Source organism: Triticum aestivum, chromosome 7B, assembly GCF_018294505.1.
Source record: "Triticum aestivum cultivar Chinese Spring chromosome 7B, IWGSC CS RefSeq v2.1, whole genome shotgun sequence".
NCBI lineage: Eukaryota > Viridiplantae > Streptophyta > Magnoliopsida > Poales > Poaceae > Triticum > Triticum aestivum.
Window position 1 is genome coordinate 129050531 of NC_057813.1, and position 12632 is coordinate 129063162.

The following is a 12632-nucleotide window of genomic DNA, read 5'->3' on the forward strand; positions in this document are numbered from 1 at the left end:
ACCTGGATGACGGTATCTATCTTTAGTGGACCACTATTGTGAAGACAATCCCCAACCCTGTCGGAGAGAAGAAGAAAAGATTTTTCCAAGAGCAAGAGAGTGCTAGGAAGGACGTCTCGAGCGTGCCTTTGGTGTTTTGCAATCTCGATGGGGCATCGTTCGGTATCCTGCTAAGACTTGGAGCACGAAGAAACTGTGGAAGTGATGATTGCTTGTGTGATCATGCACAGTATGATTGTAGAAGATGAGCGTCCAGAACGTCTCTAAGATCAAGGGTTTCAGTTTCAGGGTGAGAATGTTGTGCCTGAGCATGGAGGAGTTGCAACGTTTGAACAATTTTATAATATAGCTGATCTAGTATCGTGCAACAACATATTACACCTCGGCCCCAACTTCTCTAATTGCCTCCATGAGGCTCGGCACAATGTTGGTGAGTGCAAGCCTTAACCCTGGCGAGCACGGCCGCTCATTATTCTCCTCGGTGGGGCTGGCATCACTAGTGAGCGTTCCGACGATGCATCCTTGAAGGTATGCCTCGCATGCCCTAAGCACGAATCTTCCCCGCTGACGGAAATGGTCCTTGATGAACTCCTCAAATCCCTGCGGCTGGCGACGTAACAGGTGGAGCATGGCCCGTAGGGTGAGCAAATATGCCTTCTCGTTGTAAGGCAGCGCATTGCGGTGGCCCTCCGGCGTGTCAACCAGGTCTTCGTAGCCAGCCTCATTGTAGTATGGCTGAGGACCAGACCTTGGATGGACACAAGGACTTGAAGGAGGGTTGACGTCACCGGGGACCAGACCTTGGTGCCATCACCACCAAAAGTGTTGAGCAGGCTGAGGCACTCGGTGCCGGAGGCATATAGGTTGGGGTTGAGGCGGAGACCAAACGAGTGGTAGTAAACTTGCGGTGGTGCCGCCGGGTAGGACAGCGGCAGTTGCAAGTCAAAAAAGAATAGCCCGTCCTTGTACGGGGTCCCACTTGGCCCGACAATCACCGCCCTGAGCAGGTCCATGCGATCTTCAAATGCACGCACATAGATGGTGTCTGCATATGTACGTGAAAAGTTCATTGGTACTAGTACAGTCCCATGCACGCATACATGTAGCCATAAATAATACTCTTTCTGTATGAAATTAGATGATGCTCAAACAGATGTATCTAGATGTATTTCAGTGTCAGATACATCTCAAACAGATGTATCTAGATGTATTTCAGTGTCAGATACATCTGTTTGAGCGTCAATTAATTTTGGCTGGAGGAAACGCTAGTTAGGTTTGGATGGTAATGTACCTGGTAAGTCATTCATTAGTATTTTCCATTCCTTCTGCACGGTCTTAACCCACGTCTTTTCGGTGCCGCCGTCCTACAGGTCATTTTCAAAAGAATATTAGTTAACTACATATATGAATCTGTAAAAAATATTTGCACTGGTTCAGCTATGCACCTCTATATCATATATAGAAACACGCTTCGAAAATACTCTTTGTTTTGTAGTGAGTAGTGTACCTGCGGGTTCATGGCTTCAAGGTAATGGTGATCTGATGGGCTCTGCACTATATCAAACCGCGACAAGCGAAACGGGTCGCCACCATCACCAGTGGCATCTGTGGCCTTCTCATCCTCATCCGAAGAGTTGTGACTACCGGCAGTTGCATCGATGCTTGTCACCGCAGCAATGCTAGATAACATTGCAAGGCTTTCACCACTACTGGAGACAGGTATAGACACTTCGACATTTTCACCCGCCATAGATAACTCTGATATTGATGGCAGCGACCTCTTTGTTAAATACCTCTTGCCTTGAGCCAACGTTTCGGCTGCCAATCGGGTGACTAATCGGATGACAGCACCCAAGCCCCACGACCAAGTCATAGCACGCCCGAATTCATCTGAAAGATCATCAGGTCCTTCCATGTTGCCATCCTCTGCTGGGTTAGGATGATAGTTGTCCTAAAATCAAATTTATGAGCAACATCGATTAGTTAAGACATAATAAGTGCAAATTCAAGGAGAGCGCACTATAAATACTCCCTCTCGTTTAAAGGGCGTGCGCTTACCCTTAGGTCGTCAATTTGACCAACCTAATACAAGTCATATATTACAAAAAATATATCAATATAAAATTCAGATGTTCTATTTTGAAACCGTATAATTTTTGTGTTATATAGTTTATATTAGGATAATAAAAATGGCAACTTAGGTATACGCGCAGGACTTGTAAACTGAGACGGAGGGAGTATGTTTGATAGTTACAGCATTGACAGCATCCAGTTCTCCAGGTGCATCATCGCCGCCATTGTCCTCTAAACCAGTCGCCCATTTCAGCGTGCAATTCTGTGTAGATCTCATCATTGACGATTGTGATCTCATGTGGCAACACCTGAAAACCAACGAAATATACATTGAAGCAGTTATGTCTTGCCAGTAGTGGTCCGTACTAAAATATTTGCATGGCCGTCTACGTACATACCATTGACATGCTACCTCACCCCACTTGACGTGGACTTGACCGTTTGGAAGGCCAACAACACGCCCAACCCATGAAAGATCAGACGTCACGGCTATGTTCTTGTGACACCGAGCTTTGCACTAGAGTTGCACATCCACTTCCAGTTAGTCCTGGAGACAGAAGGCGAACGACGACATCACCGTAGAAAGCACGGTGGTCGTAGTCTCTTGCCAGATCATATGCACTCACCGTATCGTCACACTCGACCTCTCTGGCCTCCTCGACACCCGACGCCGCCTTGAACCAAGACACATGCACCGTCTGGTCCTTGCAATTCAGGCTTCTAACGACACCCAAGCGTTGGGCAGTGTCATCATTGGTAGTGGTAGCACTGTGGTTATCGACAACGTACTGGCCAGGGAAGAACTCGTGCTCGTTCATGATCTCAAAGGGCACGACGGACGTCGATGGCGTGCCATGCTGCAGCGTGCCGTCCTGCCACAGCACGTCGACGGTTGTGCGCGTGGCGGAAACGCTCATGGGCAGCTCCAACTCCGTCTTCCTCCAAGCTTCTCGGCGCGTCCGCCTGTGCCGCACGAACAAAAATTTCCTCAGCTGATTCCGCTTCTTGCTTTGGATTGTATGAGTGGATGATGGCGCATGGCAATCATCAGACGCCGGTGTAGTCGGCCACAACTCGTCCAGTTCTTCGTCCGAACTGTAGCTATCATCGGGTGAACACGCGTAGCTTTCGGCTTGCCTAGAAATTGGTGGTTCCCGAAGGAAGCAGCGGTCGGCCACGCCCCACGCGCAATCGGACGCCGGGCAGAAGAGTGTCAGATTCCGAGGACTCTGGTAGGCCGGAGGAGCGGACTCCTGGATGAGTTGCTGGTCGGTGCCGCAGAGCGCCGACGCGAGCCAGTAGACAAGAACGCCAGCCATCTCCACTTTGCATATGGTGCCCAGCTCACGGCTGGGTTTCCAGTGGCCGTAAAGCCACCGGGAGGCCTTGAAGATGGCACACGGGTCGCCGGTGACGCGCTGTCCCGGGTAGAACCGGGTGTTCGTCTGAGGGCGGTAACCGGCGTGCTTCTCCGCCCACCGTAGCTTCTTCGACTCCGCGTCGGTGATCCTGCAGACGGCGCCGTCATCGAACAACACGTCGACATCGAGGGACACCTCAACGACCCGGCCGAGCCACAGCCCGGACACCACGTAGTCGCCAAGGCTGAGCCCCCTGACACGCCGCAGGTCAGACGGAGACACGCCTCGGATGGCCGTCGTTGGATCGCCGAGCTCGAGCACGTCGAGCACAATGGTGACCGCGGTGACGACGCCGATCTGGCCGCGAGGTTTGACGCCGACCCGACGATCTGACCGGGGCCGAGGTAACTCCTGTCGAGGAGAGTGATGCCGCCGGCGTTCCCGGTCGTGACGGCGCCGTCGAAGGAGAAAATCATGAAGGCGCTGGCGGGGAAAGAGCGGTTATCGGGGTTGTACATACCGTTGGGCGGGGTGACCAGACCGCGGTCCACAAACCCTCCGAGCTCTGGCTCGAACTGTTAGACAATAGATATTTTCTCATTGTAATCTCAAAGTAGTCTATCTCTTTCTCCTTCCCGTATACAACTCCTTCTCCTATTCCTTCTGTAACACGAACTGTATCCCTGTGATCTGTTCGTTCAACTTGTACGCCACGGCAGGGGCGATTCCTGCCTCGATCAATATATACCTGCGGCTCCCTTACGAGGGAGTAGGAACGCTTCTACAATCTTATATGGTATACAGAGCCGTCCTCTTTCCCATCATCTAGCGATACAGAAAACAGAAACAAGTTCAGGAGAAATCGCCATGGCTTCTTCCTCGACCGCTCCATCGCTCAACCTGGGTGCACCACCAACGGAGAAGCTCACGAGGGGGAACTACCTCCTCTGGAAGGCGCAAGTCATGCCAGCCCTGCGAGGAGCGCAGGTGACTGGACTGCTGGACGGCAGCGATGCTGCCCCACCGAAGACGGTGGAAATTGCGCAGGCGGACAAGTCGATGGCGGCTGGACCGAATCCTCTGTACGGTCCATGGCTGTCAAAAGATCAGCAGGTTCTGAGCTACCTGCTGAACTCTCTGTCTCAGGAGATCCTCGCGCAGGTCATTGGTAAGGAAAGCACCTTTGATCTCTGGACTGCTCTCACAATATTGTTCGCATCGCAGTCCCAATCTCGGATTACCAATCTGAGAATCGCCATCTCCAACACAAAGAAGGGCAACATGTCCAGCAATAGCTTCATCGCCAAGATGAAGAGCCTTGGAGACGAGCTGGCCGTGGCTGGCCGTCCGGTGACCGATCCGGAGATGGTGGACTACATCCTCGCCGGCCTTGATAGGGACTATGATCCCGTTGTTGCTGCAATCGGTGCCATCAAGAATTCCATTACTGTTGACGAACTATTCTCGCAGATCTCTTCGTTTGATCAAAGGATGGAGATGCTAGGCGATGGGCCAACCGGCTTTCGCTCTTCTGCCAACGCTGTCTACAGAGGGCGTGGGCAAGGTCGCAACAACAGAGGAGGTCGTGGGCGAGGGAACAGGGGGCGTGGTCGTGGCGATCGCCCCTCTTCCTCTCCTGCTCACGGCAATGGTGGTGGCGGCTATCAACAACGTCAGCGACAACCACCACAACAGCAGCAACAACAGCATGAGGGAGACTATCCCGAGTGCCAAATATGTTACAAGTATCATGCCGGGGGCGCAAGGGCCTGTTGGCATCGCTATGAGGAGGATCATGAAGAAAAAAAGAAGGCCAACCTCGTCACCAACTCCTACGGGATTGATACAAACTGGTATGTAGATTCTGGTGCCACTGAGCACATCACGGGGGAACTCGACAAGCTAACGATGCGAGAAAGGTACCACGGAGGTGACCAAGTGCACACGGCAAGTGGAACTGGTATGGATATTACTCATATTGGAAACTCAATTGTTAAAAACCCCATTAGAAATTTGCATCTAAAAGATGTTCTACATGTTCCTCATGCATCGAAAAATCTTATGTCTGTTCATAGATTCACTCTTGACAATAATGTTCTCATCATCTTTTATCCCTATTCTTTTGTGATTAAGGACTTGGCAACGAGGAGAGTCATCTTTAGAGGAAAGTGTGAAGGAGGTCTCTATCCACTTGTGTCATCATCTTCATCATGGTCAAATAAACAAGTCTGGAGTGTCACCAAACCATCTTCGGCAAAGTGGCATCGACGCTTGGGTCATCCATCTTCAGTTATAGTTCAGCATGTTCTTAGTAGAAATAAACTCCCTTATGAGTCTAGTGTTGAGTCAGTTTGTGATGCGTGTCAACAAGCTAAAAGTCATCAACTGCCATATCCCATCTCTACGAGTGTATCTACTGCTCCTTTGCAACTTATCTTTTCAGATGTGTGGGGGCCAGCCCCCACTTCAGTTGGTAGATTTTCATACTATGTGAGCTTCATTGATGATTATAGCAAGTTTACTTGGATTTATTTGCTAAAGAAACGATCTGATGTGTTTCAAGTCTTTAACAAGTTTCAGAATCTTGTTGAACGCCAACTAAACTCTAAAATTCTTGCCATGCAAACAGACTGGGGTGGTGAGTATGAGAAACTCAATTCATTCTTCCAAAAGATTGGAATTTCACATCATGTCTCCTGTCCTCATGCTCACCAACAAAACGGGTCTGCTGAACGAAAACATCGTCATGTTGTTGAAGTGGGACTAGCATTGCTAGCTCATGCATCTATGCCTCTAAAATTCTGGGATGAAGCATTTCTTACTGCCACATATCTTATAAATATTCGTCCTAGCAAAGTAATAAAATTTGAGAATCCCATCACACGTCTCTTCGGTGTCAATCCAGATTACACATCTCTTCGCATCTTTGGTTGTGCATGTTGGCCAAATCTTAGACCTTACAACACACGTAAACTTGCTTTTCGTTCCAAGCAGTGTGTCTTCTTAGGCTATAGTCCTATGCACAAAGGGGTTAAATGCCTTGATGTTTCCACTGGAAGGGTCTATATATCGAGAGATATTGTTTTTGACGAGTCAGTTTTTCCTTTCAAGTCTCTCCATCCAAATGCCGGCGCCCTTCTTCGTAAAGAAATTCTTCTTCTTCCGAATTTTGATCAAGGGGGCGATAACAATTGTGCTAACCAATGTGTTAATACTCCTGTTAGTTCTTCTCTTGTTGATATACGTGTGCAGGTGCCTGAAGAAAACGGAGGTCAAAATGATCAAAATCATGAAAATCAAGCACAAAATGAAGCATTATTTCATGTGCATGAAGAAGGAGCAGCAGGCGTGGAGCACGAGGATGATCTGGCTGCTCCTGCCACACTTGCGTGTCAGTCAGCCTTGGATCACGCGCAAAGATCCGCTTTGGATCACGCGCCTGACAGCGCCAGCACCTGACAGCGCCAGCGCCGGTTCCAGTTCGGCAGCGGGCAACGCTCAGGGCCTCGCGAGCCGGTCCGCTACTGCCGCGTCATCACGCGGGGCCGCACGGTCCACCCAGATGCAGCCAACCAGGGAGGGCGCGGGATCCCCTGCGGCGGTTGTCTCTGCGGCCCATGGTAGTCCCGGTTCTGGAGCAGACACACAGGTGACTACAGGATCTGCTACATTCGGATCTGCTGCATCAGCTCAGAACATGGTTTTGGACGGATCTCTAGGATCTTCTGCAGCCGGTCAGATCATGCAATCTCCTATGCAACCGAATGCTACCACTACCTCAAGGGTCATGACCAGGCTACAAAAAGGTATTAAAAATCCAAAAATAAGAACTGACGGAACTATACGGTATGGAATGTTATGTATTTCAGGAGAACCAACAAACTTGGGTGATGCACTTGGATATTTAAAATGGAAAAAGGCGATGGATGAAGAATATATTGCACTAATGAAGAACAAGACATGTCATCTAGTGCCAAATCCGAGAGGTAAAAATATTATTGATTGCAAATGGGTATATAGAATCAAGAAGAAGGCAGATGGCTCTATTGATACATACAAAGCACGTCTAGTTGCAAAAGGTTTCAAACAACGCTATGGTATCGATTATGTGGACACTTTTAGTCCTGTTGTTAAAGCTGCGACTATATGACTTGTCCTAGCTATTGTTGTATCAAGGAGATGGAATCTAAGACAGCTAGATGTACAGAACGCGTTCTTACATGGTGTTCTGGAAGAGGAGGTTTATATGAGGCAGCCACCAGGGTATGAAAACAAGCTAAAACCACATCATGTGTGCAAACTTGACAAGGCTCTTTATGGTTTGAAACAAGCACCTCGAGCATGGTACTCTAGGTTGAGCTCAAGGTTGAAATATCTTGGTTTCACTGCATCAAAAGCTGACACTTCTCTCTTTATTTATAACAAGGCAAACACTATCATTTTTGTGCTTATTTATGTGGATGATATCATAGTTGCAAGTTCCTCACAGAATGCCACTAATGCCCTTCTACATGATTTAAGCTCAGAATTTGCCTTGAAGGACCTGGTGACTTGCATTTCTTCCTACGGATTGAAGTTAAGAAGATTCAAGATGGCATAGAGTTAAAACAGGAAAAATATGTCACTGAACTTCTAACACGTATTGGGATGAAGGATTGCAAACCTTCACACACACCATTGTCGGCTTCAGAACAACTTTCAGCATATGAAGGTGAGATACTTAAGGAAGAAGAAAGTACAAGGTATAGAAGTGTTGTTGGAGCATTACAGTATTTAACCTTGACACGGCCAGACATTTCATTTGCTGTCAACAAAGTCTGTCAATATTTGCATGCTCCTACCTCTAGTCATTGGACAGCTGTAAAAAGGATTGTACGGTATATCAAACATACCGCAAGCTTGGGACTTCAATTCAGACGCTCTAATTCCACGCTTGTTAGTGCTTTTTCTGATGCTGATTGGGCAGGCTGCAGTGATGACAGAAAATCAACTGGAGGTTTTGCAGTTTTCTTTGGCTCTAATCTTATTTCTTGGAGTGCCAGAAAGCAAGCAACAGTGTCAAGATCAAGCACAGAAGCTGAGTATAAGTCATTGGCAAATGCTACTGCTGAAGTTATCTGGTTGGAGTCTTTACTTAAGGAATTGGGAGTAAAGCAACAACGCATCTTATGTCTATGGTGTGATAACTTGGGTGCTACCTACTTATCTGCTAACCCTGTTTTTCATGGCAGAATAAAGCATATTGAAATTGATTTTCACTTTGTACGAGAAAGGGTTGCAGAGAAGAAGTTGGAGATACGATTCATTTCCTCCAAAGATCAAGTAGCAGATGGGTTTACCAAATCATTACCAGTCAAGCCATTTGAAGCATTCAAGAATAATCTTAATTTAGGACAGTTGAGATTAAGGGAGGGTGTTAGACAATAGATATTTTCTCATTGTAATCTCAAAGTAGTCTATCTCTTTCTCCTTCCCGTATACAACTCCTTCTCCTATTCCTTCTGTAACACGAACTGTATCCCTGCGATCTGTTCGTTCAACTTGTATGCCACGGCAGGGGCGATTCCTACCTCGATCCAGTGGCGTAGCCACAGGGTGGCCAGGGTGGTCCATGGACCACCCTGGGATTTGGCCCACCATCAGCCCATGAGTAATATTTTTTAGCATTCAGAGAGAGAGAGAGAGAGAGAGAGAGAGAGAGAGAGAGAGAGAGAAAACATAGGCCAGCTACGGGAGCCACATTACCATTTCCAAGTACTTGCACAAGGCTAATCTGCCTGCTGATCGTTCTCAACTTCCGTTCCTGACTAAATATATGGAGATGCAACTTATTCTGAGCTTCGACGCTCCTGATTCCTCCTGAATGGCTACAGCTAGCTAGCAGAGACAACATGGCACGGGGCAACGCAGGCGGCCGGCAGCATGCTGCAGGTAGAGGGGTTGGTTTCCCGGTGTTGTGTGGCATCCGGCAGTAGAAGGCAGGGTGTCGGGGTGTGTGTCTGTGGGGGGGGGGGGGGGGGGGGGGCTTGAGCCGCTGAACAAGTGCACCGACCGACCGATGTCAACACATCTATTCTTTTTAAGTTCTCATCTCTTTCCAGGTATGTTCTCAATTTTTCCTTTCATGGTTTGAATAAGCTTAACTGAGAGTGCAAATCTCAACCTTTTTTTGCTTTCTGGGTTTGTCTATATTAATGCTTGAACTGGAAATTGATTATAATAGATTCACTCTGATTGAGAGTTTCACTGATTAAAAGATACTCCCTCCGTACGAAAAAGTTTGTCCCAAGTTTGTCCCTCAAATAGATGTATCTATCACTAACTTGTTGCTAGATACATCTATTTGAGGGACAAGTTTTTTTGGACGGAGCGAGTATTATAGAAATGTTGCAAAAAGAAGAGGGTTGGAGACATTGCATCCTTTTATTGATTTGTGCTTTTGATAAATTCTATATTCAAAAGATAGCATGTTGTGTTCTTGTCCAAAAAATTGTGTCAGTTGGACCACCCTGGATCGAAATCCTGGCTACGCCACTGCCTCGATCAATATATACCTGCGGCTCCCTTACGAGGGAGTAGGAACGCTTCCACAATCTTATACAAACCTCACAAGGTCCAGCCAGTAAACATTGGTGGAGACGGCTGCCTCCTCGGCGGCCAAGCCCATATTCACAATCTTTGGTTGATCTCCCGGCAACTCCTCCGGACCGGGTTTGGTTGATTTGATTGATGATCCAAGGTTTCCTATATCAGCCAGCAGTAGTATTTGTAGCCACGAGTCCCCGGCTAGGTAAGGTGATGAAATTTGTTTATACTTTTTGGCCGGGTAGGATAAGTACACAGGACTTCGTGCGCGCATACACGAGTCGGATAACAAATTGTACTGCAAATCTACATGTATATACCTTTTAATTGCACCTCCGTTGCCTGCAAAATCATCTATAAGAGAAGTGCTTCGGTGGACCTCCCCCCAAACAAAACGTAAAAGGGTAGAATGATCATAGGAACGAAACGTATACCCACCTCATATTGTGCACTACCGGCCGCCGTACGTACCCGCGCGCATGCAAAAGGAAACATGATCTGCCCCTGCCGCCCGCGTACATGAAAAAACAGGAAGTTGCACAATCTTCGCACCCGCCCGGCGATCACGCTCCTCCCGTTCCATTTTCCCAACTGGCCGATCGCCACCGGTGGCCGGAGGTGGAGGTGTGGAAGAACGCCATCAGTTTGTTGAAATGCCGTCCCAGCCCTGTCCGACGCCGCATCTCACCGTCCTTGTCCGACGCCGCAGACGTGAACGGCCCGACTGACCGCTGTCGTCCCCTGCCACCGACCCGGTCAAAAATCACACGGCTTCCTCGTCTTCCACGTCGCCGCTGGCTACAATCAACCCGGAGACCCCTACCTGAAGGCTAGTCATCCTACGCCGGCGACGTCTACACCGCGGCCCAAGGTTTGGCATCTAAACGTAGCATGATGGATGGAAGTGATTTTTATTGTAAAAATATATTTGAAATCATATTAGTGTTGCACTTGGGCATGATCCGCTCTACGAATTTAACACACGATAAATTATCAATGTTGTGCAGTTTTGCGAGTTAGGTGTGTTGACATGGACGAACAAACCGCATTCACGGGGGATGAGAATGATACTGATAAGGTGACTCAGGCTGATAATGATAGTTTTAGCGAAGATGATGACAGCAGCGACAAAGATTCGTGCTTGTCATATGATATCTTACCTCCGGAGGATTTTGATAATAATGAACATGATGCGAATAGTGAAAACGTAAGTGACGTATATTTTGATTTCATTTTTGAATTTGCAAAGTATGGCAAGGCTAACTATTTGTCTATGTTTACAAATTTGCAGGAAGATGTGGTTGTTGACAATGTGCAAAATAGTTTTCAAGAATGATTCGCAAATAACTTGAGCCAGGTTCGGTGATACATGTTGTACATCGCGCAGTTATATGAAATAAATGATAGTAATTAACATAGTTTCATATGTAATTTTGTAGGAGAATTCAGACGGTCCTAGCGGTGATCATGATGAGCCAGAGATGGACATTGAGGAGGCTCAAAGGCAGCAGAAAATGCTGGAGACACATTGGAAGGTCATGGCTATGACATTTCGCTCGCAACGGGTTGCATACATATTCTACAACAAGCACGTCAAAGACCATGTGTTTAGCATCAGGAAATAGAAGGTGAAATGATGTGCTTCAGGAATTATACGGTACCAGCGGTTTCTTTGCTCCAGGGCAGGGAGAAGGCAGAGTAAATTCATAACCATGGAGGGCCGCAAGCGCAAGCTTAGACCAGAGACTCGTTGCGATTGCGGTGCACATATGGTGCTGAAGCTGGACAGAGAATGTGGCATTTGGTTCGTCGCGTCATTCGTGGATGATCACAACCATGCGATGGCTCGCCTGGCGAGGTTTGCTTTTTATGGTCACACAGACAGATTCGAGATGGCACGAGGGCAGAGATATTGGTGATGGAAGCGTCTGGGATAAGAAAGCATATAATAATGGACAACTTCATCAGCAGATATGGTTCATACGATAAGTGCGGGCTTATCAGGCGGGACATTTACAATCTGTGCTGCAGAGAGGAAATGAAGCTCATTGCAAAGGGTGATGCTGAGACGGCAGTTGGCATTACGAGGAGCAGAAAGGAGAAGGACCCTGAGATTTTTTTAGTATGTGCTTGATAAGGAAGGGCGACTAAAGAGTATGTTCTGGTACGATGCACATTCGCGGAGGGACTATCACGACTACGGAGCACATATAAGATGAATAGATATGGTATGCCGTTCATCCCCTTTGTCAGAGTTAATAACCACCGTTGCACCACAGTGTTTGGTTGTGCTGTCGGTATCAAAACCGGCAGATCTCGAGTAGGGGGGCCCAAGCTGTATGTCTGAGGATCAATGGCAACAATGGACAAAGAGATACAATGTTTACCTAGGTTCGCACCCTCTTAAAGGAGGTAAAACCCTACATCCTGTTGGATTGTATTCGATGAGTATAGGGGTTACAAGAGTTGATCTACCTCGAGATCATAATGGCTAAACCCTAGATTGTCTAGCCTATGAATGTTATCATCCTTTCTCCGGTCTAAGCTCTCCGGTTTATATAGACACCAGAGGGGCCTAGGGTTGTATAGAGTCGGTTTACAAGAAAGGAAACA

At 47.6% G+C, this 12632-nt stretch overlaps 1 pseudogene; it reads right to left on the bottom strand.

Annotated features, from left to right (window-relative positions):
* Window positions 1–375: 375 nt before the first annotated feature.
* LOC123157766 (probable ubiquitin-conjugating enzyme E2 23) lies at window positions 376–10101 on the bottom strand (annotated as a pseudogene).
* Between the last annotated feature and the right edge of the window lie 2531 nt (window positions 10102–12632).